At 42.3% G+C, this 26,819-nt stretch overlaps 1 protein-coding gene and 12 non-coding genes across 13 annotated transcripts in view; all 13 read left to right on the forward strand.

The window, feature by feature from the left end:
* Positions 1 to 26,819, forward strand: part of ablim3 (actin binding LIM protein family, member 3) — a 186,051-nt gene that overhangs the window by 14,460 nt on the left and 144,772 nt on the right. The window lies entirely within an intron of this gene.
* Positions 15,350 to 15,431, forward strand: trnas-gcu (transfer RNA serine (anticodon GCU)). Its single transcript has one exon. It is a non-coding gene; the product is annotated as a tRNA-Ser (tRNA).
* On the forward strand, positions 16,157 to 16,238 carry trnas-gcu (transfer RNA serine (anticodon GCU)). The gene has a single exon. It is a non-coding gene; the product is annotated as a tRNA-Ser (tRNA).
* On the forward strand, positions 16,967 to 17,048 carry trnas-gcu (transfer RNA serine (anticodon GCU)). Its single transcript has one exon. It is a non-coding gene; the product is annotated as a tRNA-Ser (tRNA).
* Positions 18,584 to 18,665, forward strand: trnas-gcu (transfer RNA serine (anticodon GCU)). Its single transcript has one exon. It is a non-coding gene; the product is annotated as a tRNA-Ser (tRNA).
* Positions 20,204 to 20,285, forward strand: trnas-gcu (transfer RNA serine (anticodon GCU)). Its single transcript has one exon. It is a non-coding gene; the product is annotated as a tRNA-Ser (tRNA).
* trnas-gcu (transfer RNA serine (anticodon GCU)) lies at positions 21,014 to 21,095 on the forward strand. Its single transcript has one exon. It is a non-coding gene; the product is annotated as a tRNA-Ser (tRNA).
* trnas-gcu (transfer RNA serine (anticodon GCU)) lies at positions 21,824 to 21,905 on the forward strand. The gene has a single exon. It is a non-coding gene; the product is annotated as a tRNA-Ser (tRNA).
* trnas-gcu (transfer RNA serine (anticodon GCU)) lies at positions 22,634 to 22,715 on the forward strand. The gene has a single exon. It is a non-coding gene; the product is annotated as a tRNA-Ser (tRNA).
* On the forward strand, positions 23,444 to 23,525 carry trnas-gcu (transfer RNA serine (anticodon GCU)). The gene has a single exon. It is a non-coding gene; the product is annotated as a tRNA-Ser (tRNA).
* Positions 24,461 to 24,542, forward strand: trnas-gcu (transfer RNA serine (anticodon GCU)). The gene has a single exon. It is a non-coding gene; the product is annotated as a tRNA-Ser (tRNA).
* trnas-gcu (transfer RNA serine (anticodon GCU)) lies at positions 25,218 to 25,299 on the forward strand. Its single transcript has one exon. It is a non-coding gene; the product is annotated as a tRNA-Ser (tRNA).
* trnas-gcu (transfer RNA serine (anticodon GCU)) lies at positions 26,235 to 26,316 on the forward strand. The gene has a single exon. It is a non-coding gene; the product is annotated as a tRNA-Ser (tRNA).

The raw sequence follows: 26,819 nt of genomic DNA on the forward strand, positions 1-26,819 counted from the left end.
CTCTTTTCAATGTAATTTTCGCCCTTTTTCCCTCTTCATTTTCGATCAATCATAAGTTTTCAACCTGCTCTCATTTGGTCATTTTTCATCCGATTAAAAAACTGAGAACATGCTCGCGTTCCCCAAACCCTTGCCGTTCTAACGAGCCATTTCTGGAATCTGCATCTTCAACCGTTAAGTCACGAGAGGCTTTTGTTTGAGGTGAGCGTAATCCTATACAAATCAATGGAGTGTTGGTGCGTGACGTCTCCTCACAACTTAAAATCAAATGTGTGTGCGTGAATGTGCATGTTTTGTAAAGGGGCAGTGAGATGCTGTTAATTATGGTAGATTCCACATTTCTTGACCGATTTCAATGGTTTGAATTTTAAACTGTTCAGCTCATTGAAATGTTACTTAAAATCAAATGTGTGTGCGTGAATGTGCATGTTTCTTAAAGGGGCAGTAACATACTGTGGATTATGGTTAACTTTTACATTTCTTGAGCGATTTCAATGGTTTAAATTTTAAACTGTTCAGCTCATTGAAATGTTGGTTAAAATCAAATGTGTGTGCGTGAATGTGCATATTTCTTAAAGGGACAGTAAGATACTTTATTTGATCTTGATTATGGTTAACTTCCACATTTCTTGACCCATTTCAATGGTTGAAAGTTTAAACCGTTCAGCTCATTGAAATGTTACTTAAAATCAAATGTGTGTGCGTGAATGTGCATGTTTCTTAAAGGGGCAGTAACATATTGTTGATTATGGTTAACTTTTACATTTCTTGAGCGATTTCAATGGTTTAAATTTTAAACTGTTCAGCTCATTGAAATGTTGGTTAAAATCAAATGTGAGTGCGTGAATGTGCATGTTTCTTAAAGGGGCAGTAATACTTTTAGTAGATTATGGTTAACTTCCACATTTCTTGAGCGATTTCAATGGTTGAAAGTTTAAACTGTTCAGCTCATTGAAAAGAGTTAGCAGGCCCATTCAAAATTTCCGCGGGAATTTTTCTAGTTATGGGCCTGCTAAGCGGAGCAAGCAGCAGCGAAGCTGCTGCTTGCGGAGCAAGCAGGCACATATTACTATCCTAGAAAATGGGTTTATTATTTTTCTTATTTTTTAATCTTCCGCGTTTTTTTCTGCTAAAATGCGGCCCGTACCGTAGATCGCACCGGGACAAATGAGGTATCAAACGATGCGGCTCGATCTGACTCGGTGCGCTATTATTTTTATAAGAATTCCCAGTTACCATGGCGACGCTATTCCCAAAAAACTCCCAAATAAAGTCCCATAGGAATGAATGGGAATCCGAAAGAGATCAACTCCAATCAAGCACCTTTTTCAAAGAGACGCTGCGCGCGCATACGTTAACCGATTGATATGAAAATTAGCTCATTTTGTTGGAATTTTTGTCATCTTTAACTCAGTGTCAAAAAAAAAATTAAGGAATGAAAGCTCTTCCCCCTGTGCGGGTTCAAAGACAGTGAGTGTAATCGCCACTCTGATACCTTATTAAGCTTTCAGTGACGGGAACCAAAAAATCTATTTCCAAAAGTTTCACTTCAACTCGTCACCATGGCCACAATCTTTGCTCACTAGACATCAAATTCGCACATTTTGTAGCCACAAGCCTCTGCTTTCTGAAGAACTAAGTTTTATTTGGCTAAGGTTTCATTTAGTACCTTTATTTTCACTTTAAGCGAGGAGAAGTCGCACATTTTTGATCTCTTTTCAATGTAATTTTCGCCCTTTTTCCCTCTTCATTTTCGATCAATCATAAGTTTTCAACCTGCTCTCATTTGGTCATTTTTCATCCGATTAAAAAACTGAGAACATGCTCGCGTTCCCCAAACCCTTGCCGTTCTAACGAGCCATTTCTGGAATCTGCATCTTCAACCGTTAAGTCACGAGAGGCTTTTGTTTGAGGTGAGCGTAATCCTATACAAATCAATGGAGTGTTGGTGCGTGACGTCTCCTCACAACTTAAAATCAAATGTGTGTGCGTGAATGTGCATGTTTTGTAAAGGGGCAGTGAGATGCTGTTAATTATGGTAGATTCCACATTTCTTGACCGATTTCAATGGTTTGAATTTTAAACTGTTCAGCTCATTGAAATGTTACTTAAAATCAAATGTGTGTGCGTGAATGTGCATGTTTCTTAAAGGGGCAGTAACATACTGTGGATTATGGTTAACTTTTACATTTCTTGAGCGATTTCAATGGTTTAAATTTTAAACTGTTCAGCTCATTGAAATGTTGGTTAAAATCAAATGTGTGTGCGTGAATGTGCATATTTCTTAAAGGGACAGTAAGATACTTTATTTGATCTTGATTATGGTTAACTTCCACATTTCTTGACCCATTTCAATGGTTGAAAGTTTAAACCGTTCAGCTCATTGAAATGTTACTTAAAATCAAATGTGTGTGCGTGAATGTGCATGTTTCTTAAAGGGGCAGTAACATATTGTTGATTATGGTTAACTTTTACATTTCTTGAGCGATTTCAATGGTTTAAATTTTAAACTGTTCAGCTCATTGAAATGTTGGTTAAAATCAAATGTGAGTGCGTGAATGTGCATGTTTCTTAAAGGGGCAGTAATACTTTTAGTAGATTATGGTTAACTTCCACATTTCTTGAGCGATTTCAATGGTTGAAAGTTTAAACTGTTCAGCTCATTGAAAAGAGTTAGCAGGCCCATTCAAAATTTCCGCGGGAATTTTTCTAGTTATTTTTTATTATTCCACGACTTTTCCGCAAAAATGCGGCCCGAACCGTAGATCGCACCGGGACAAATGAGGTATCAAACGATGCGGCTCGCTCTGACTCGCTGCGCTATTATTTTTATAAGAATTCCCAGTTACCATGGCGACGCTATTCCCAAAAAACTCCCCCAAAAAATCCCATAGGAATGAATGGGAAACCGGAAGACATCAACTCCAATCAAGCACCTTTTTCCAAGACACGCTGCGCGCGCATACGTTAACCGACCGATATGAATTTTAGCTCATTTTGTTGGAATTTTTGTCATCTTTAGCTCAGTGTCAAAAAAAAATTTAAGGAATGAAAGCTCTCCCCCCTGTGCGGGTTCAAAGACAGTGAGTGAAATATCCTTTATCCCATGTGTGTGTATTGCATGAGCTAGAGCGGACCAATTAAGAAACAGAGTGAAGACAGAGAAAAAAATAGATTTCAAGTTTCACTTCAACTCGTCACCATGGCCACAATCTTTGCTCACTAGACATCAAATTCGCACATTTTGTAGCCACAAGCCTCTGCTTTCTGAAGAACTAAGTTTTATTTGGCTAAGGTGTCATTTAGTACCTTTATTTTCACTTTAAGCGAGGAGAAGTCGCACATTTTTGATCTCTTTTCAATGTAATTTTCGCCGTTTTTGCCTCTTCATTTTCGATCAATCATAAGTTTTCAACCTGCTCTCATTTGGTCATTTTTCATCCGATTAAAAAACTGAGAACATGCTCGCGTTCCCCAAACCCTTGCCGTTCTAACGAGCCATTTCTGGAATCTGCATCTTCAACCGTTAAGTCGCGAGAGGCTTTTGTTTGAGGTGAGCGTAATCCTATACAAATCAATGGAGTGTTGGTGCGTGACGTCTCCTCACAACTTAAAATCAAATGTGTGTGCGTGAATGTGCATGTTTTGTAAAGGGGCAGTGAGATACTGTTAATTATGGTAGATTCCACATTTCTTGACCGATTTCAATGGTTTGAATTTTAAACTGTTCAGCTCATTGAAATGTTACTTAAAATCAAATGTGTGTGCGTGAATGTGCATGTTTCTTAAAGGGACAGTAACATATTGTTGATTATGGTTAACTTTTACATTTCTTGAGCGATTTCAATGGTTTAAATTTTAAACTGTTCAGCTCATTGAAATGTTGGTTAAAATAAAATGTGTGTGCGTGAATGTGCATATTTCTTAAAGGGACAGTAAGATACTTTATTTGATCTTGATTATGGTTAACTTGCACATTTCTTGAGCGATTTCAATGGTTGAATTTTTAAACTGTTCAGCTCATTGAAATGTTAGTTAAAATCAAATGTATGTGCGTGAATGTGCATGTTTCTTAAAGGGGCAGTAATACTTTTAGTAGATTATGGTTAACTTCCACATTTCTTGACCGATTTCAACGGTTGAAATTTTCAACTGTTCAGCTCATTGAAAAGAGTTGCAAGAGTTAGCAGGCCCATTCAAAATTTCCGCGGGAATTTTTCTAGTTCTTATTTTTTAATCTTCCGCGTTTTTTCTGCTAAAATGCGGCCCGTACCGTAGATCGCACCGGGACAAATGAGGTATCAAACGATGCGGCTCGATCTGACTCGGTGCGCTATTATTTTTATAAGAATTCCCAGTTACCATGGCGACGCTATTCCCAAAAAACTCCCAAATAAAAGTCCCATAGGAATGAATGGGAAAAGGAAAGACAAAATCACACATCAAGCACCTTTTTCAAAGAGACGCTGCGCGCGCATACGTTAACCGATTGATATGAAAATTAGCTCATTTTGTTGGAATTTTTGTCATCTTTAACTCAGTGTCAAAAAAAAAATTAAGGAATGAAAGCTCTTCCCCCTGTGCGGGTTCAAAGACAGTGAGTGTAATCGCCACTCTGATACCCAATTAAGGCTTCAGTGACGGGAACCAAAAAATCTATTTCCAAAAGTTTCACTTCAACTCGTCACCATGGCCACAATCTTTGCTCACTAGACATCAAATTCGCACATTTTGTAGCCACAAGCCTCTGCTTTCTGAAGAACTAAGTTTTATTTGGCTAAGGTTTCATTTAGTACCTTTATTTTCACTTTAAGCGAGGAGAAGTCGCACATTTTTGATCTCTTTTCAATGTAATTTTCGCCCTTTTTCCCTCTTCATTTTCGATCAATCATAAGTTTTCAACCTGCTCTCATTTGGTCATTTTTCATCCGATTAAAAAACTGAGAACATGCTCGCGTTCCCCAAACCCTTGCCGTTCTAACGAGCCATTTCTGGAATCTGCATCTTCAACCGTTAAGTCGCGAGAGGCTTTTGTTTGAGGTGAGCGTAATCCTATACAAATCAATGGAGTGTTGGTGCGTGACGTCTCCTCACAACTTAAAATCAAATGTGTGTGCGTGAATGTGCATGTTTTGTAAAGGGGCAGTGAGATACTGTTAATTATGGTAGATTCCACATTTCTTGACCGATTTCAATGGTTTGAATTTTAAACTGTTCAGCTCATTGAAATGTTACTTAAAATCAAATGTGTGTGCGTGAATGTGCATGTTTCTTAAAGGGGCAGTAAGATACTTTATTTGATCTTGATTATGGTTAACTTGCACATTTCTTGAGCGATTTCAATGGTTGAAATTTTAAACTGTTCAGCTCATTGAAATGTTAGTTAAAATCAAATGTATGTGCGTGAATGTGCATATTTCTTAAAGGGACAGTAAGATACTTTATTTGATCTTGATTATGGTTAACTTTTACATTTCTTGAGCGATTTCAATGGTTGAAATTTTAAACTGTTCAGCTCATTGAAATGTTAGTTAAAATCAAATGTATGTGCGTGAATGTGCATGTTTCTTAAAGGGCCAGTAATACTTTTAGTTGATTATAACTTGCACATTTCTTGAGCGATTTCAATGGTTGAAATTTTAAACTGTTCAGCTCATTGAAAAGAGTTAGCAGGCCCATTCAAAATTTCCGCGGGAATTTTTCTAGTTATGGGCCTGCTAAGCGGAGCAAGCAGCAGCGAAGCTGCTGCTTGCGGAGCAAGCAGGCACATATTACTATCCTAGAAAATGGGTTTATTATTTTTCTTATTTTTTAATCTTCCGCGTTTTTTTCTGCTAAAATGCGGCCCGTACCGTAGATCGCACCGGGACAAATGAGGTATCAAACGATGCGGCTCGATCTGACTCGGTGCGCTATTATTTTTATAAGAATTCCCAGTTACCATGGCGACGCTATTCCCAAAAAACTCCCAAATAAAGTCCCATAGGAATGAATGGGAATCCGAAAGAGATCAACTCCAATCAAGCACCTTTTTCAAAGAGACGCTGCGCGCGCATACGTTAACCGATTGATATGAAAATTAGCTCATTTTGTTGGAATTTTTGTCATCTTTAACTCAGTGTCAAAAAAAAAATTAAGGAATGAAAGCTCTTCCCCCTGTGCGGGTTCAAAGACAGTGAGTGTAATCGCCACTCTGATACCTTATTAAGCTTTCAGTGACGGGAACCAAAAAATCTATTTCCAAAAGTTTCACTTCAACTCGTCACCATGGCCACAATCTTTGCTCACTAGACATCAAATTCGCACATTTTGTAGCCACAAGCCTCTGCTTTCTGAAGAACTAAGTTTTATTTGGCTAAGGTTTCATTTAGTACCTTTATTTTCACTTTAAGCGAGGAGAAGTCGCACATTTTTGATCTCTTTTCAATGTAATTTTCGCCCTTTTTCCCTCTTCATTTTCGATCAATCATAAGTTTTCAACCTGCTCTCATTTGGTCATTTTTCATCCGATTAAAAAACTGAGAACATGCTCGCGTTCCCCAAACCCTTGCCGTTCTAACGAGCCATTTCTGGAATCTGCATCTTCAACCGTTAAGTCACGAGAGGCTTTTGTTTGAGGTGAGCGTAATCCTATACAAATCAATGGAGTGTTGGTGCGTGACGTCTCCTCACAACTTAAAATCAAATGTGTGTGCGTGAATGTGCATGTTTTGTAAAGGGGCAGTGAGATGCTGTTAATTATGGTAGATTCCACATTTCTTGACCGATTTCAATGGTTTGAATTTTAAACTGTTCAGCTCATTGAAATGTTACTTAAAATCAAATGTGTGTGCGTGAATGTGCATGTTTCTTAAAGGGGCAGTAACATACTGTGGATTATGGTTAACTTTTACATTTCTTGAGCGATTTCAATGGTTTAAATTTTAAACTGTTCAGCTCATTGAAATGTTGGTTAAAATCAAATGTGTGTGCGTGAATGTGCATATTTCTTAAAGGGACAGTAAGATACTTTATTTGATCTTGATTATGGTTAACTTCCACATTTCTTGACCCATTTCAATGGTTGAAAGTTTAAACCGTTCAGCTCATTGAAATGTTACTTAAAATCAAATGTGTGTGCGTGAATGTGCATGTTTCTTAAAGGGGCAGTAACATATTGTTGATTATGGTTAACTTTTACATTTCTTGAGCGATTTCAATGGTTTAAATTTTAAACTGTTCAGCTCATTGAAATGTTGGTTAAAATCAAATGTGAGTGCGTGAATGTGCATGTTTCTTAAAGGGGCAGTAATACTTTTAGTAGATTATGGTTAACTTCCACATTTCTTGAGCGATTTCAATGGTTGAAAGTTTAAACTGTTCAGCTCATTGAAAAGAGTTAGCAGGCCCATTCAAAATTTCCGCGGGAATTTTTCTAGTTATTTTTTATTATTCCACGACTTTTCCGCAAAAATGCGGCCCGAACCGTAGATCGCACCGGGACAAATGAGGTATCAAACGATGCGGCTCGCTCTGACTCGCTGCGCTATTATTTTTATAAGAATTCCCAGTTACCATGGCGACGCTATTCCCAAAAAACTCCCCCAAAAAATCCCATAGGAATGAATGGGAAACCGGAAGACATCAACTCCAATCAAGCACCTTTTTCCAAGACACGCTGCGCGCGCATACGTTAACCGACCGATATGAATTTTAGCTCATTTTGTTGGAATTTTTGTCATCTTTAGCTCAGTGTCAAAAAAAAATTTAAGGAATGAAAGCTCTCCCCCCTGTGCGGGTTCAAAGACAGTGAGTGAAATATCCTTTATCCCATGTGTGTGTATTGCATGAGCTAGAGCGGACCAATTAAGAAACAGAGTGAAGACAGAGAAAAAAATAGATTTCAAGTTTCACTTCAACTCGTCACCATGGCCACAATCTTTGCTCACTAGACATCAAATTCGCACATTTTGTAGCCACAAGCCTCTGCTTTCTGAAGAACTAAGTTTTATTTGGCTAAGGTGTCATTTAGTACCTTTATTTTCACTTTAAGCGAGGAGAAGTCGCACATTTTTGATCTCTTTTCAATGTAATTTTCGCCGTTTTTGCCTCTTCATTTTCGATCAATCATAAGTTTTCAACCTGCTCTCATTTGGTCATTTTTCATCCGATTAAAAAACTGAGAACATGCTCGCGTTCCCCAAACCCTTGCCGTTCTAACGAGCCATTTCTGGAATCTGCATCTTCAACCGTTAAGTCGCGAGAGGCTTTTGTTTGAGGTGAGCGTAATCCTATACAAATCAATGGAGTGTTGGTGCGTGACGTCTCCTCACAACTTAAAATCAAATGTGTGTGCGTGAATGTGCATGTTTTGTAAAGGGGCAGTGAGATACTGTTAATTATGGTAGATTCCACATTTCTTGACCGATTTCAATGGTTTGAATTTTAAACTGTTCAGCTCATTGAAATGTTACTTAAAATCAAATGTGTGTGCGTGAATGTGCATGTTTCTTAAAGGGACAGTAACATATTGTTGATTATGGTTAACTTTTACATTTCTTGAGCGATTTCAATGGTTTAAATTTTAAACTGTTCAGCTCATTGAAATGTTGGTTAAAATAAAATGTGTGTGCGTGAATGTGCATATTTCTTAAAGGGACAGTAAGATACTTTATTTGATCTTGATTATGGTTAACTTGCACATTTCTTGAGCGATTTCAATGGTTGAATTTTTAAACTGTTCAGCTCATTGAAATGTTAGTTAAAATCAAATGTATGTGCGTGAATGTGCATGTTTCTTAAAGGGGCAGTAATACTTTTAGTAGATTATGGTTAACTTCCACATTTCTTGACCGATTTCAACGGTTGAAATTTTCAACTGTTCAGCTCATTGAAAAGAGTTGCAAGAGTTAGCAGGCCCATTCAAAATTTCCGCGGGAATTTTTCTAGTTATTTTTTATTATTCCACGACTTTTCCGCTAAAATGCGGCCCGAACCGTAGATCGCACCGGGACAAATGAGGTATCAAACGATGCGGCTCGCTCTGACTCGCTGCGCTATTATTTTTATAAGAATTCCCAGTTACCATGGCGACGCTATTCCCAAAAAACTCCCAAAAAAAGTCCCATAGGAATGAATGGGAATCCGAAAGAGATCAACTCCAATCAAGCACCTTTTTCAAAGACACGCTGCGCGCGCATACGTTGACCGACCGATATGAAAATTAGCTCATTTTGTTGGAATTTTTGTCATCTTTAGCTCAGTGTCAAAAAAAATATTAAGGAATGAAAGCTCTTCCCCCTGTGCGGGTTCAAAGACAGTGAGTGTAATCGCCACTCTGATATGCAATTAAGGCTTCAGTGACGGGAACCAAAAAAATCTATTTCCAAAAGTTTCACTTCAACTCGTCACCATGGCCACAATCTTTGCTCACTAGACATCAAATTCACACATTTTGTAGCCACAAGCCTCTGCTTTCTGAAAAACTAAGTTTTATTTGGCAAGGTGTCAATTAGTACCTTTATTTTCACTTTAAGCGAGGAGAAGTCGGACTTTGGCGCCTATCTCCTCCATGTTAATTTCGCTGTTTTTTCCCTCTTCATTTTCGATCAATCATAAGTTTTCAACCTGCTCTCATTTGGTCATTTTTCATCCGATTAAAAAACTGAGAACATGCTCGCGTTCCCCAAACCCTTGCCGTTCTAACGAGCCATTTCTGGAATCTGCATCTTCAACCGTTAAGTCGCGAGAGGCTTTTGTTTGAGGTGAGCGTAATCCTATACAAATCAATGGAGTGTTGGTGCGTGACGTCTCCTCACAACTTAAAATCAAATGTGTGTGCGTGAATGTGCATGTTTTGTAAAGGGGCAGTGAGATACTGTTAATTATGGTAGATTCCACATTTCTTGACCGATTTCAATGGTTTGAATTTTAAACTGTTCAGCTCATTGAAATGTTGGTTAAAATCAAATGTGTGTGCGTGAATGTGCATATTTCTTAAAGGGACAGTAAGATACTTTATTTGATCTTGATTATGGTTAACTTTTACATTTCTTGAGCGATTTCAATGGTTTAAATTTCAAACTGTTCAGCTCATTGAAATGTTGGTTAAAATCAAATGTGTGTGCGTGAATGTGCATGTTTCTTAAAGGGACAGTAAGATACTTTATTTGATCTTGATTATGGTTAACTTGCACATTTCTTGAGCGATTTCAATGGTTGAAAGTTTAAACTGTTCAGCTCATTGAAAAGAGTTAGCAGGCCCATTCAAAATTTCCGCGGGAATTTTTCTAGTTATTTTTATTATTAATATATATATATTTTTTTCAAATTACAAAAACCTGGTTCCACGGCCGGGACAAAAACCACACTGTTCCTCCTGAATCAGAGATTCGACTTCCCGACGGACCCTCATCTCAAGCACCCCTGAATAGACCTTACCAGGGAGGCAGAGGAGTGTGACCCCTCTATAGTTGGAACACACCCTCCGGTCCCTCTTATTAAAAGGGGGACGACCATCCCGGTCTGCCAATCCAGAGGCACTGCCCCCGATGCCCACACAATGTTGTAGAGGCGTGTCAACCCACAAGTCGGCCCCACAACGTCCAGAGCCTTTAGGAAATCCGGGCGGATCTCATCCACCTCCGGGGCCCTGCCACCGAGTAGCTTTCTAACCACCTCAGTGACTTCGACCCCAGAGATAGGATAGCCCACCTCAAAGTCCCCAGACTCTGCTTCCTCAAAGGAAGACGTGTCGGTGGAATTGAGGAGGACTTCGAAGTATTCTCCCCACCGACTCACGATGTCCCGAGTTTAGGTCAGCAGCACCCCATCTCCACTATACACAGTGTTAATGGTGCACTGCTTTCCTCTCCTGAGACGCCGGATGGTGGACCAGAATTTCCTCGAAGCCATCCGGAAGTTGTTTTCCATGGCCTCACCGAACTCCTCCCATGTCCGAGTTTTTGCTTCAGCGGCCGCCAAAGCTACATTCCACTTGGCCAGCCGGTCCCTGTCAGCTGCCTCCGGAGTCCCACAGGCCAAAAAGACCCGATAGGTCTCCTTTTTCACCTTGACGGCATCCCTTACGGCTGGTGTCCACCAGCTGTTCGGCCCCTGCACGACCGGTGTTAGAGTTTGGTCCGCATTGCAGGCAGTAAGTCAGATTTGTTTCGAGTGACGGATGGACTCCGCCATGGCTGCCCTTTATCACCGATTCTGTTCATAACTTTAATGGACAGAATTTCTAGGCGCAGCAGTGGCGTTGAGGGGGTCCAGTTTGGTGGCCTCAGCATTGCATCTCTGCTTTTTGCAGATGATGTGGTGCTGTTGGCTTAATCAAGCTGTGATCTCCAACTCTCACTGGAGCGGTTCGCAGCCAAGTGTAAAGTGGTTGGGATGAAGATCAGCACCCCCAAATCCGTGACAATGGTCCTCAGTCAGAAAAGGGTGGCGTGCCCTCTCCGGGACAGGGATGATATCCTGCCCCAAGTGGAGGAGTTCAAGTATCTTGGCGTCTTGTTCACGAGTGAGGGCGGGGTGGAGCGGGAGATTGACAGGCGAATCGGTGCAGCGTCTGCAATGATGCGGACTCTGTATCGGTCCGTTGTGGTGAAGAAGGTGCTGAGTCGAAAGGCGAAGCTCTTGATTTACCGTTCGATCAACGTTCCTACCTTCACCTATGGTCACGAGCTGTGGGTCGTGACCGAAAGAACAAGATCCCGGCCCGAACAAGCGGCCGAAATGAGCTTCCTTCGCAGGGTGTCCGGGCTCTCCCTTAGAGATAGGGTGAGAAGCTCGTCATCTGGGAGGGACTCAGAGTAGAGCCGCTGCTCCTCCTTCTGGTTCGGATGCCTCCTGGACGCCACCCTGGAGAGGTGTTCCGGGCATGTCCCACCGGCGGGAGGCCCGGACAACCTAGGACATGCTGGAGAGACTATGTCTCTCGGCTGGCTTGGGAACGCCTTTGGATCCCGCTGGAGGAGTTGGTTGAAGTGGCTGGGGAGAGGGAAGTCTGGGCTTCCCTGCTAAAGCTGCTACCCCCGCGACCCAACCTTGGATACGCGGCAGAAGATGGATGGATGGATGGATGGATGGATAGACAAAAACCTGGCATTTGAACAGGATTGTAGACACCTTTTGCATCCACTTTATATATTCATCATCACAATCTGTTTTTTTAAACAGCTTCAAGTTTATAAAGAAATTATGCTTTATATTTTATGAATGCTTGGTAACGCAAGTAAGATTGACTCAAATTAAGAACTTCAAAAATATGATTCTGTAAATTCTACATTTAAATCGGACTTACAACTACACTTGTGGGTTCTTTGAAATCTTTGTGGTGCCAGCTTGAAGCAGACAAACCTTGATTGTACTAACCCCGCTAACTACAGTTCTTCACATCAAACTTTAGAACATTGCTGTTCTTGTTGTCGATAATGCAATATTTTTTCTTTTATTTGACATTGCACACTATTGATGAATTATAGAAAGTGGAAAATAAAAGATGCGGACAGCCTGTTCAATGATATGGTAAAAGAATGGCTTATCTGCAGGCTCAGGGTCCCTTTCAAACATGACACTGATTTAAGGCACACTTACAAAAATTGGTGCACCTCTGAAAAAGGCCTTATGACAGTCAAGTATGTGTGCAGGAGCAAATTAGAAATCAAAGAACCAAGAAACATTATTTGTCATGGTGCTGTGCAGCCTGAAGCTACTTTGCTTAGTTAGGAACAGTGCTACCTTCAAACCAAGAGTCACTTTTCAGTCATGTGCAAATGATTTTACATAAAGCAGCTAAAACTAGACCTCTAGGGGTGGGAATTGTAACAATACATGTGGTATCACAACACAGCAAGTATGTGAAAATCCATATATTGAAAAGACAAATATAATGTCTCTAAGCATAAGGCTTCACCATACATAGAAAAATGAAAGAAATGAAATTAGCAGAGGTGGGGAATTTTGAGCGTCCGTCGTTCGGCAACCTTCCGTCATTGTCAATCAGACAATATTTCAAGCCAAAATACCGTGGACCGTACCAACGAGTCAAGTAGTTAGAAGACACACGACCGTGCGCTTCTAGAGTCCATTTAAAAATAAAAGCCTTCCAACGTCCATGTATTAGTTTGTAGCCATTTATTTTGGTTGGCCTTGAGCAGGCAGCACATCTTGACTCGTCCTTGCACTTGATCCAAACGAGTTATGGCTCAAAGAGCTGTTGCACTACTAATTAAAACGTGCACTTGCGCCCAGCGAACAGATGATTTATTTATTTTTAAACAGTGCCAGCATTGTAGACCGCATTTATGATACATTTTAATGGACCATGTTTACCAAACCTAAGCAGATGGGGTGACCGAGCGGTTAAGGTGGTGGACTGCTAATCCATTGTGTTCTACACACATGGGTTTGACTCCCATCCTTATTGTGGTTTAGTATTTTCCACACTGTTGCTACTTTGAGAACACTTTCAGCACTTTCCCTCACAGGATATGGGTGATGCTCAAGAGTGATGGGGCACTGGACTGTCCTTTGTCAACAGTTATTCTAATGTCTACTGAAATTTCTGGGTGCAGAAGAAGCAGGTGGAGGTGCTGGGGGTGGGGGGTGTCTGGGGGATTGGGGGCGTGGGGGCGTGGGGGCGGCTGGGGCTGGGTTGGGGTGGGTGGCGGGGGTGGATGGGGGGCGGGGGGTCGTGGGGGGGGGGGCGGGGGTTGGGGGCCGGTGGGGTGCCTGGTGGGCCTGCAGTGCCCCGTCTTGCTGCGTTGGGCCGGGGGCGCGGGCCGTGTTGGGGCGGGGGGCGCTCCTGCTCCTGGGTTTGCTCTCCGGCCGGTGGCCCTGGCGGGGCCCGGGGGTCGTCCTTTGGCGCTGCCGCGGCCTGGGGGGCCCTGAGGTGTTGCGCTTGCTCTGTTCCGGCGGGGGTCGACGGCTCCCCTCTTTGGTGGAGATTTTCATGCATGCCAGATCCACCACACCAGCATCTACCGAAACTCAGACACAATCTGTTTCCTCCTCAGGTTATTGAATCGGTGGAGGCTGGTGTCTGCGGATCTCACGCGGCTTCGTCTGTCCTTCCTTCCTTTTCTCGGTCTCTCCTTTGGTCTCTTGAGGCCTCCCTGATTTTATGTTTTTTGGATTTGTTGGGGTCTGGATGTTTCTTGGGCTGGGGAGGAGTTCTGGTGGGGGGTGTCTGGTCGGTGCTGGATTTCACCTTCCTTGGTTTTCTTCGGTCCCCTCGGGTCTCCTGGTGTTCGATTTAGGTGAACGGTATGAGATTTTTTTCTAATAGGTTTTCTGGTGAGCTAACAAATACACACACGCACGCACGCACGCACGCACGCACATACACATACTCACCCACACACACAAAAAAATATATATATATATATGTATATATATGTATATATATATATATATATATATATATATGTATATGTATATATATATATATATATATATATATATATGTATTTAAAAAAAAAAAAAAAAAAAAAAAAAGAGCAATGATGATGACATTTCCGAATGAACAATACTGAGCTCTTAGAAAAGAAAGAAAAAAAAAAAAAAGTGGTTAAGGTGATGGACTGCTAATCCATTGTGTTCTACACGCATGGGTTCGAATCCCATCCTCATCGTGGTCTAGTATATTCCACAATAATTTGCTACTTTGAGAACGCTTTCAGCAGTGTCCCTCAGAGGGTGTGGTTGATGCTCAAGAAATACGGGACACTGGACTGCTCTTTGTCACCAGTTCTTCTATTAACCTGTTCTGGATTTTCTTAGTGCAGAAGAAACTCGATCATCCACCTGGACCTCAGTGTCACACTGTAATGTGCTTATGCAGCCAATTGGTAGCTGCATTCTAAGTACAAACACCCGATTGGCTGTGCAACACAGATCTGGATGTGAAGTGCTTCAAGTGCAGAACGACTCATTATTTTGCAGCAAAACAAGACCACGATTAGATTAAAGATCTTCAAATACTATGACTTTTGTGACATCCCTGATTATCAGTTGTTGTTGTATTCATCAGTGTCATCTGGCAGGTCAGATATAATTGGCGGCAGGCCAAATTCGGGCCCACAGATTGGACATTGCCGTCCCCCCAATAGAAAGTAAATTTATTTTAATGGACCATGTTCATCAAGGATAACTAGATGAGGTGACCGAGTGGTTAAGGTGATGGACTGCTAATCCATTGTGTTCTACATGCATGGGTTTGAATCCCATCCTCATCGTGGTTTAGTATTTTCCACACTGCTGCTTCTTTGAGAACACTTTTATCAGTGTCCCTCGGAGGATGTGGACGATGCTCAAGAGTTACCGGGCACTGGACTGTTTATCAAGAAGAAGCAGGTGAGCAGATGAGGTGACCGAGTGGTTAAGGTGATGGACTGCTAATCCATTGTGTTCTACACGCATGGGTTCGAATCCCATCCTCATCGTGGTCTAGTATATTCCACAATAATTTCCTCCTTTGAGAACGCTTTCAGCAGTGTCCCTCAGAGGGTGTGGTTGATGCTCAAGAAATACGGGACACTGGACTGCTCTTTGTCACCAGTTCTTCTATTAACCTGTTCTGGATTTTCTTAGTGCAGAAGAAACTCGATCATCCACCTGGACCTCAGTGTCACACTGTAATGTGCTTATGCAGCCAATTAGTAGCTGCATTCTAAATACAAACACCCGATTGGCTGTGCAACACAGATCTGGATGTGAAGTGCTTCAAGTGCAAAACGACTCATTATTTTGCAGCAAAACAAGACCACGATTAGATTAAAGATCTTCAAATACTATGACTTTTGTGACATCCCTGATTATCAGTTGTTGTATTCATCAGTGTCATCTGGCAGGTCAGATATAATTGGCGGCAGGCCAAATTCGGGCCCACAGATTGGACATTGCCGTCCCCTCAATACAAAGTAAATTTTTTTTAATGGACCATGTTCATCAAGGATAACTAGATGAGGTGACCGAGTGGTTAAGGTGATGGACTGCTAATCCATTGTGTTCTACATGCATGGGTTCGAATCCCATCCTCATCGTGGTTTAGTATTTTCCACACTGCTGCTTCTTTGAGAACACTTTTATCAGTGTCCCTCGGAGGATGTGGATGATGCTCAAGAGTTACGGGGCACTGGACTGTTTATCAAGGAGAAGCAGGTGAGCAGATGAGGTGACCGAGTGGTTAAGGTGATGGACTGCTAATCCATTGTGTTCTACACGCATGGGTTCGAATCCCATCCTCATCGTGGTCTAGTATATTCCACAATAATTTGCTACTTTGAGAACGCTTTCAGCAGTGTCCCTCAGAGGGTGTGGTTGTTGCTCAAGAAATACAGGACACTGGACTGCTCTTTGTCACCAGTTCTTCTATTAACCTGTTCTGGATTTTCTTAGTGCAGAAGAAACTCGATCATCCACCTGGACCTCAGTGTCACACTGTAATGTGCTTATGCAGCCAATTGGTAGCGGCATTCTAAATACAAACACCCGATTGGCTGTGCAACACAGATCTGGATGTGAAGTGCTTCAAGTGCAAAACGACTCATTATTTTGCAGCAAAACAAGACCACGATTAGATTAAAGATCTTCAAATACTATGACTTTTGTGACATCCCTGATTATCAGTTGTTGTTGTATTCATCAGTGTCATCTGGCAGGTCAGATATAATTGGCGGCAGGCCAAATTCGGGCCCACAGATTGGACATTGCCGTCCCCTCAATAGAAAGTAAATTTATTTTAATGGACCATGTTCATCAAGGATAACTAGATGAGGTGACCGAGTGGTTAAGGTGATGTACTGCTAATCCGTTGTGTTCTACATGCATGGGTTTGAATCCCATCCTCATCGTGGTTTAGTATTTTCCACACTGCTGCTTCTTTGAGAACACTTTTATCAGTGTCCCTCGGAGGATGTGGATGATGCTCAAGAGTTACGGGGCACTGGACTGTTTATCAAGGAGAAGCAGGTGAGCAGATGAGGTGACCGAGTGGTTAAGGTGATGGACTGCTAATCCATTGTGTTCTACACACATGGGTTCGAATCCCATCCTCATCGTGGTTTAGTATATTCCACAATAATTTGCTACTTTGAGAATGCTTTCAGCAGTGTCCCTCAGAGGGTGTGGTTGATGCTCAAGAAATACGTGACACTGGACTGCTCTTTGTCACCAGTTCTTCTATTAACCTGTTCTGGATTTTCTTAGTGCAGAAGAAACTCGATCATCCACCTGGACCTCAGTGTCACACTGTAATGTGCTTATGCAGCCAATTGGTAGCTGCATTCTAAATACAAACACCCGATTGGCTGTGCAACACATCGGATGTGAAGTGCTTCAAGTGCAAAACGACTCATTATTTTGCAGCAAAACAAGACCACGATTAGATTAAAGATCTTCAAATACTATGACTTTTGTGACATCCCTGATTATCAGTTGTTGTTGTATTCATCAGTGTCATCTGGCAGGTCAGATATAATTGGCGGCAGGCCAAATTCGGGCCCACAGATTGGACATTGCCGTCCCCTCAATAGAAAGTAAATTTATTTTAATGGACCATGTTCATCAAGGATAACTAGATGAGGTGACCGAGTGGTTAAGGTGATGTACTGCTAATCCGTTGTGTTCTACATGCATGGGTTCGAATCCCATCCTCATTGTGGTTTAGTATTTTCCACACTGCTGCTTCTTTGAGAACACTTTTATCAGTGTATCTCGGAGGATGTGGATGATGCTCAAGAGTTACGGGGCACTGGACTGTTTATCAAGGAGAAGCAGGTGAGCAGATGAGGTGACCGAGTGGTTAAGGTGATGGACTGCTAATCCATTGTGTTCTACACACATAGGTTCGAATCCCATCCTCATCGTGGTTTAGTATATTCCACAATAATTTGCTACTTTGAGAATGCTTTCAGCAGTGTCCCTCAGAGGGTGTGGTTGATGCTCAAGAAATACGTGACACTGGACTGCTCTTTGTCACCAGTTCTTCTATTAACCTGTTCTGGATTTTCTTAGTGCAGAAGAAACTCGATCATCCACCTGGACCTCAGTGTCACACTGTAATGTGCTTATGCAGCCAATTGGTAGCTGCATTCTAAATACAAACACCCGATTGGCTGTGCAACACAGATCTGGATGTGAAGTGCTTCAAGTGCAGAACGACTCATTATTTTGCAGCAAAACAAGACCACGATTAGATTAAAGATCTTCAAATACTATGACTTTTGTGACATCCCTGATTATCAGTTGTTGTTGTATTCATCAGTGTCATCTGGCAGGTCAGATATAATTGGCGGCAGGCCAAATTCGGGCCCACAGATTGGACATTGCCGTCCCCTCAATAGAAAGTAAATTTATTTTAATGGACCATGTTCATCAAGGATAACTAGATGAGGTGACCGAGTGGTTAAGGTGATGGACTGCTAATCCATTGTGTTCTACATGCATGGGTTTGAATCCCATCCTCATCGTGGTTTAGTATTTTCCACACTGCTGCTTCTTTGAGAACACTTTTATCAGTGTCCCTCGGAGGATGTGGACAATGTTTAAGAGTTACCGGGCACTGGACTGTTTATCAAGGAGAAGCAGGTGAGCAGATGAGGTGACCGAGTGGTTAAGGTGATGGACTGCTAATCCATTGTGTTCTACACGCATGGGTTCGAATCCCATCCTCATCGTGGTCTAGTATATTCCACAATAATTTGCTACTTTGAGAACGCTTTCAGCAGTGTCCCTCAGAGGGTGTGGTTGTTGCTCAAGAAATACGGGACACTGGACTGCTCTTTGTCACCAGTTCTTCTATTAACCTGTTCTGGATTTTCTTAGTGCAGAAGAAACTCGATCATCCACCTGGACCTCAGTGTCACACTGTAATGTGCTTATGCAGCCAATTGGTAGCTGCATTCTAAATACAAACACCCGATTGGCTGTGCAACACAGATCTGGATGTGAAGTGCTTCAAGTGCAAAACGACTCATTATTTTGCAGCAAAACAAGACCACGATTAGATTAAAGATCTTCCAATACTATGACTTTTGTGACATCCCTGATTATCAGTTGTTGTTGTATTCATCAGTGTCATCTGGCAGGTCAGATAAAATTGGCGGCAGGCCAAATTCGGGCCCACAGATTGAACATTGCCGTCACCTCAATAGAAAGTAAATTTATTTTAATGGACCATGTTCATCAAGGATAACTAGATGAGGTGACCGAGTGGTTAAGGTGATGGACTGCTAATCCATTGTGTTCTAAATGCATGGGTTCGAATCCCATCCTCATCGTGGTTTAGTATTTTCCACACTGCTGCTTCTTTGAGAACACTTTTATCAGTGTCCCTCGGAGGATGTGGATGATGCTCAAGAGTTACGGGGCACTGGACTGTTTATCAAGGAGAAGCAGGTGAGCAGATGAGGTGACCGAGTGGTTAAGGTGATGGACTGCTAATCCATTGTGTTCTACACACATGGGTTTGAATCCCATCCTCATCGTGGTCTAGTATATTCCACAATAATTTGCTACTTTGAGAACGCTTTCAGCAGTGTCCCTCAGAGGGTGTGGTTGATGCTCAAGAAATACGTGACACTGGACTGCTCTTTGTCACCAGTTCTTCTATTAACCTGTTCTGGATTTTCTTAGTGCAGAAGAAACTCGATCATCCACCTGGACCTCAGTGTCACACTGTAATGTGCTTATGCAGCCAATTGGTAGCTGCATTCTAAATACAAACACCCGATTGGCTGTGCAACACAGATCTGGATGTGAAGTGCTTCAAGTGCAGAACGACTCATTATGTTGCAGCAAAACGAGACCACGATTAGATTAAAGATCTTCAAATACTATGACTTTTGTGACATCCCTGATTATCAGTTGTTGTTGTATTCATCAGTGTCATCTGGCAGGTCAGATATAATTGGCGGCAGGCCAAATTCGGGCCCACAGATTGGACATTGCCGTCCCCTCAATAGAAAGTAAATTTATTTTAATGGACCATGTTCATCAAGGATAACTAGATGAGGTGACCGAGTGGTTAAGGTGATGGACTGCTAATCCATTGTGTTCTACATGCATGGGTTCGAATCCCATCCTCATCGTGGTTTAGTATTTTCCACACTGCTGCTTCTTTGAGAACACTTTTATCAGTGTCCCTCGGAGGATGTGGATGATGCTCAAGAGTTACGGGGCACTGGACTGTTTATCAAGGAGAAGCAGGTGAGCAGATGAGGTGACCGAGTGGTTAAGGTGATGGACTGCTAATCCATTGTGTTCTACACGCATGGGTTCGAATCCCATCCTCATCGTGGTCTAGTATATTCCACAATAATTTGCTACTTTGAGAACGCTTTCAGCAGTGTCCCTCAGAGGGTGTGGTTGTTGCTCAAGAAATACGGGACACTGGACTGCTCTTTGTCACCAGTTCTTCTATTAACCTGTTCTGGATTTTCTTAGTGCAGAAGAAACTCGATCATCCACCTGGACCTCAGTGTCACACTGTAATGTGCTTATGCAGCCAATTGGTAGCTGCATTCTAAATACAAACACCCGATTGGCTGTGCAACACAGATCTGGATGTGAAGTGCTTCAAATGCAAAACGACTCATTATTTTGCAGCAAAACAAGACCACGATTAGATTAAAGATCTTCAAATACTATGACTTTTGTGACATCCCTGATTATCAGTTGTTGTTGTATTCATCAGTGTCATCTGGCAGGTCAGATATAATTGGCGGCAGGCCAAATTCGGGCCCACAGATTGAACATTGCCGTCCCCTCAATAGAAAGTAAATTTATTTTAATGGCCCATGTTCATCAAGGACAACTAGATGAGGTGACCGAGTGGTTAAGGTGATGGACTGCTAATCCATTGTGTTCTACATGCATGGGTTCGAATCCCATCCTCATCGTGGTTTTGTATTTTCCACACTGCTGCTTCTTTGAGAACACTTTTATCAGTGTCCCTCGGAGGATGTGGATGATGCTCAAGAGTTACGGGGCACTGGACTGTTTATCAAGGAGAAGCAGGTGAGCAGATGAGGTGACCGAGTGGTTAAGGTGATGGACTGCTAATCCATTGTGTTCTACACGCATGGGTTCGAATCCCATCCTCATCGTGGTCTAGTATATTCCACAATAATTTGCTACTTTGAGAACGCTTTCAGCAGTGTCCCTCAGAGGGTGTGGTTGTTGCTCAAGAAATACGGGACACTGGACTGCTCTTTGTCACCAGTTATTCTATTAACCTGTTCTGGATTTTCTTAGTGCAGAAGAAACTCGATCATCCACCTGGACCTCAGTGTCACACTGTAATGTGCTTATGCAGCCAATTGGTAGCTGCATTCTAAATACAAACACCCGATTGGCTGTGCAACACAGATCTGGATGTGAAGTGCTTCAAGTGCAAAACGACTCATTATTTTGCAGCAAAACAAGACCACGATTAGATTAAAGATCTTCAAATACTATGACTTTTGTGACATCCCTGATTATCAGTTGTTGTTGTATTCATCAGTGTCATCTGGCAGGTCAGATATAATTGGCGGCAGGCCAAATTCGGGCCCACAGATTGAACATTGCCGTCACCTCAATAGAAAGTAAATTTATTTTAATGGACCATGTTCATCAAGGATAACTAGATGAGGTGACCGAGTGGTTAAGGTGATGGACTGCTAATCCATTGTGTTCTACATGCATGGGTTTGAATCCCATCCTCATCGTGGTTTAGTATTTTCCACACTGCTGCTTCTTTGAGAACACTTTTATCAGTGTCCCTCGGAGTATGTGGATGATGCTCAAGAGTTACGAGGCACTGGACATTTTATCAAGGAGAAGCAGGTGAGCAGATGAGGTGACCGAGTGGTTAAGGTGATGGACTGCTAATCCATTGTGTTCTACACACATGGGTTCGAATCCCATCCTCATCGTGGTCTAGTATATTCCACAATAATTTGCTACTTTGAGAACGCTTTCAGCAGTGTCCCTCAGAGGGTGTGGTTGATGCTCAAGAAATACGGGACACTGGACTGCTCTTTGTCACCAGTTCTTCTATTAACCTGTTCTGGATTTTCTTAGTGCAGAAGAAACTCGATCATCCACCTGGACCTCAGTGTCACACTGTAATGTGCTTATGCAGCCAATTGGTAGCTGCATTCTAAATACAAACACCCGATTGGCTGTGCAACACAGATCTGGATGTGAAGTGCTTCAAGTGCAGAACGACTCATTATTTTGCAGCAAAACAAGACCACGATTAGATTAAAGATCTTCAAATACTATGACTTTTGTGACATCCCTGATTATCATTTGTTGTTGTATTCATCAGTGTCATCTGGCAGGTCAGATATAATTGGCGGCAGGCCAAATTCGGGCCCACAGATTGAACATTGCCGTCCCCTCAATAGAAAGTAAATTTATTTTAATGGACCATGTTCATCAAGGATAACTAGATGAGGTGACCGAGTGGTTAAGGTGATGGACTGCTAATCCATTGTGTTCTACATGCATGGGTTCGAATCCCATCCTCATCGTGGTTTAGTATTTTCCACACTGCTGCTTCTTTGAGAACACTTTTATCAGTGTCCCTCGGAGCATGTGGATGATGCTCAAGAGTTACGGGGCACTGGACTGTTTATCAAGGAGAAGCAGGTGAGCAGATGAGGTGACCGAGTGGTTAAGGTGATGGACTGCTAATCCATTGTGTTCTACACGCATGGGTTCGAATCCCATCCTCATCGTGGTCTAGTATATTCCACAATAATTTGTTACTTTGAGAACGCTTTCAGCAGTGTCCCTCAGAGGGTGTGGTTGATGCTCAAGAAATACGGGACACTGGACTGCTCTTTGTCACCAGTTCTTCTATTAACCTGTTCTGGATTTTCTTAGTGCAGAAGAAACTCGTTCATCCACCTGGACCTCAGTGTCACACTGTAATGTGCTTATGCAGCCAATTGGTAGCTGCATTCTAAATACAAACACCCGATTGGCTGTGCGACACAGATCTGGATGTGAAGTGCTTCAAGTGCAGAACGACTCATTATTTTGCAGCAAAACAAGACCACGATTAGATTAAAGATCTTCAAATACTATGACTTTTGTGACATCACTGATTATCAGTTGTTGTTGTATTCATCAGTGTCATCTGGCAGGTCAGATATAATTGGCGGCAGGCCAAATTCGGGCCCACAGATTGGACATTGCCGTCCCCTCAATAGAAAGTAAATTTATTTTAATGGACCATGTTCATCAAGGATAACTAGATTAGGTGACCGAGTGGTTAAGGTGATGGACTGCTAATCCATTGTGTTCTACATGCATGGGTTTGAATCCCATCCTCATCGTGGTTTAGTATTTTCCACACTGCTGCTTCTTTGAGAACACTTTTATCAGTGTCCCTCGGAGGATGTGGATGATGCTCAAGAGTTACGGGGCACTGGACTGTTTATCAAGGCGAAGCAGCTGAGCAGATGAGGTGACCGAGTGGTTAAGGTGATGGACTGCTAATCCATTGTGTTCTACACGCATGGGTTCGAATCCCATCCTCATCGTGGTCTAGTATATTCCACAATAATTTGCTACTTTGAGAACGCTTTCAGCAGTGTCCCTCAGAGGGTGTGGTTGTTGCTCAAGAAATACGGGACACTGGACTGCTCTTTGTCACCAGTTCTTCTATTAACCTGTTCTGGATTTTCTTAGTGCAGAAGAAACTCGATCATCCACCTGGACCTCAGTGTCACACTGTAATGTGCTTATGCAGCCAATTGGTAGCTGCATTCTAAATACAAACACCCGATTGGCTGTGCAACACAGATCTGGATGTGAAGTGCTTCAAGTGCAAAACGACTCATTATTTTGCAGCAAAACAAGACCACGATTAGATTAAAGATCTTCAAATACTATGACTTTTGTGACATCCCTGATTATCAGTTGTTGTTGTATTCATCAGTGTCATCTGGCAGGTCAGATATAATTGGCGGCAGGCCAAATTCGGGCCCACAGATTGGACATTGCCGTCCCCTCAATAGAAAGTAAATTAATTTTAATGGACCATGTTCATCAAGGATAACTAGATGAGGTGACCGAGTGGTTAAGGTGATGGACTGCTAATCCATTTTGTTCTACATGCATGGGTTTGAATCCCATCCTCATCGTGGTTTAGTATTTTCCACACTGCTGCTTCTTTGAGAACACTTTTATCAGTGTCCCTCGGAGGATGTGGACGATGTTTAAGAGTTACCGGGCACTGGACTGTTTATCAAGGAGAAGCAGGTGAGCAGATGAGGTGACCGAGTGGTTAAGGTGATGGACTGCTAATCCATTGTGTTCTACATGCATGGGTTCGAATCCCATCCTCATCGTGGTTTAGTATTTTCCACACTGCTGCTTCTTTGAGAACACTTTTATCAGTGTCCCTCGGAGGATGTGGATGATGCTCAAGAGTTACGGGGCACTGGACTGTTTATCAAGGAGAAGCAGGTGAGCAGATGAGGTGACCGAGTGGTTAAGGTGATGGACTGCTAATCCATTGTGTTCTACACGCATGGGTTCGAATCCCATCCTCATCGTGGTCTAGTATATTCCACAATAATTTGCTACTTTGAGAACGCTTTCAGCAGTGTCCCTCAGAGGGTGTGGTTGTTGCTCAAGAAATACGGGACACTGGACTGCTCTTTGTCACCAGTTCTTCTATTAACCTGTTCTGGATTTTCTTAGTGCAGAAGAAACTCGATCATCCACCTGGACCTCAGTGTCACACTGTAATGTGCTTATGCAGCCAATTGGTAGCTGCATTCTAAATACAAACACCCGATTGGCTGTGCAACACAGATCTGGATGTGAAGTGCTTCAAGTGCAAAACGACTCATTATTTTGCAGCAAAACAAGACCACGATTAGATTAAAGATCTTCAAATACTATGACTTTTGTGACATCCCTGATTATCAGTTGTTGTTGTATTCATCAGTGTCATCTGGCAGGTCAGATATAATTGGCGGCAGGCCAAATTCGGGCCCACAGATTGAACATTGCCGTCCCCTCAATAGAAAGTAAATTTATTTTAATGGACCATGTTCATCAAGGATAACTAGATGAGGTGACCGAGTGGTTAAGGTGATGGACTGCTAATCCATTGTGTTCTACATGCATGGGTTCGAATCCCATCCTCATCGTGGTTTAGTATTTTCCACACTGCTGCTTCTTTGAGAACACTTTTATCAGTGTCCCTCGGAGGCAGCTGAGCAGATGAGGTGACCGAGTGGTTAAGGTGATGGACTGCTAATCCATTGTGTTCTACACGCATGGGTTCGAATCCCATCCTCATCGTGGTCTAGTATATTCCACAATAATTTGCTACTTTGAGAACGCTTTCAGCAGTGTCCCTCAGAGGGTGTGGTTGTTGCTCAAGAAATACGGGACACTGGACTGCTCTTTGTCACCAGTTCTTCTATTAACCTGTTCTGGATTTTCTTAGTGCAGAAGAAACTCGATCATCCACCTGGACCTCAGTGTCACACTGTAATGTGCTTATGCAGCCAATTGGTAGCTGCATTCTAAATACAAACACCCGATTGGCTGTGCAACACAGATCTGGATGTGAAGTGCTTCAAGTGCAGAACGACTCATTATTTTGCAGCAAAACAAGACCACGATTAGATTAAAGATCTTCAAATACTATGACTTTTGTGACATCCCTGATTATCAGTTGTTGTTGTATTCATCAGTGTCATCTGGCAGGTCAGATATAATTGGCGGCAGGCCAAATTCGGGCCCACAGATTGGACATTGCCGTCCCCTCAATAGAAAGTAAATTAATTTTAATGGACCATGTTCATCAAGGATAACTAGATGAGGTGACCGAGTGGTTAAGGTGATGGACTGCTAATCCATTGTGTTCTACATGCATGGGTTTGAATCCCATCCTCATCGTGGTTTAGTATTTTCCACACTGCTGCTTCTTTGAGAACACTTTTATCAGTGTCCCTCGGAGGATGTGGACGATGTTTAAGAGTTACCGGGCACTGGACTGTTTATCAAGGAGAAGCAGGTGAGCAGATGAGGTGACCGAGTGGTTAAGGTGATGGACTGCTAATCCATTGTGTTCTACATGCATGGGTTCGAATCCCATCCTCATCGTGGTTTAGTATTTTCCACACTGCTGCTTCTTTGAGAACACTTTTATCAGTGTCCCTCGGAGGATGTGGATGATGCTCAAGAGTTACGGGGCACTGGACTGTTTATCAAGGAGAAGCAGGTGAGCAGATGAGGTGACCGAGTGGTTAAGGTGATGGACTGCTAATCCATTGTGTTCTACACGCATGGGTTCGAATCCCATCCTCATCGTGGTCTAGTATATTCCACAATAATTTGCTACTTTGAGAACGCTTTCAGCAGTGTCCCTCAGAGGGTGTGGTTGTTGCTCAAGAAATACGGGACACTGGACTGCTCTTTGTCACCAGTTCTTCTATTAACCTGTTCTGGATTTTCTTAGTGCAGAAGAAACTCGATCATCCACCTGGACCTCAGTGTCACACTGTAATGTGCTTATGCAGCCAATTGGTAGCGGCATTCTAAATACAAACACCCGATTGGCTGTGCAACACAGATCTGGATGTGAAGTGCTTCAAGTGCAAAACGACTCATTATTTTGCAGCAAAACAAGACCACGATTAGATTAAAGATCTTCAAATACTATGACTTTTGTGACATCCCTGATTATCAGTTGTTGTTGTATTCATCAGTGTCATCTGGCAGGTCAGATATAATTGGCGGCAGGCCAAATTCGGGCCCACAGATTGGACATTGCCGTCCCCTCAATAGAAAGTAAATTTATTTTAATGGACCAT

Source organism: Leptonotus elevatus, chromosome 9 (genome assembly GCF_054856555.1).
Source record: "Leptonotus elevatus isolate MCC_2025b chromosome 9, RoL_Lele_1.0, whole genome shotgun sequence".
Classification (NCBI taxonomy): Eukaryota; Metazoa; Chordata; class Actinopteri; order Syngnathiformes; family Syngnathidae; genus Leptonotus; species Leptonotus elevatus.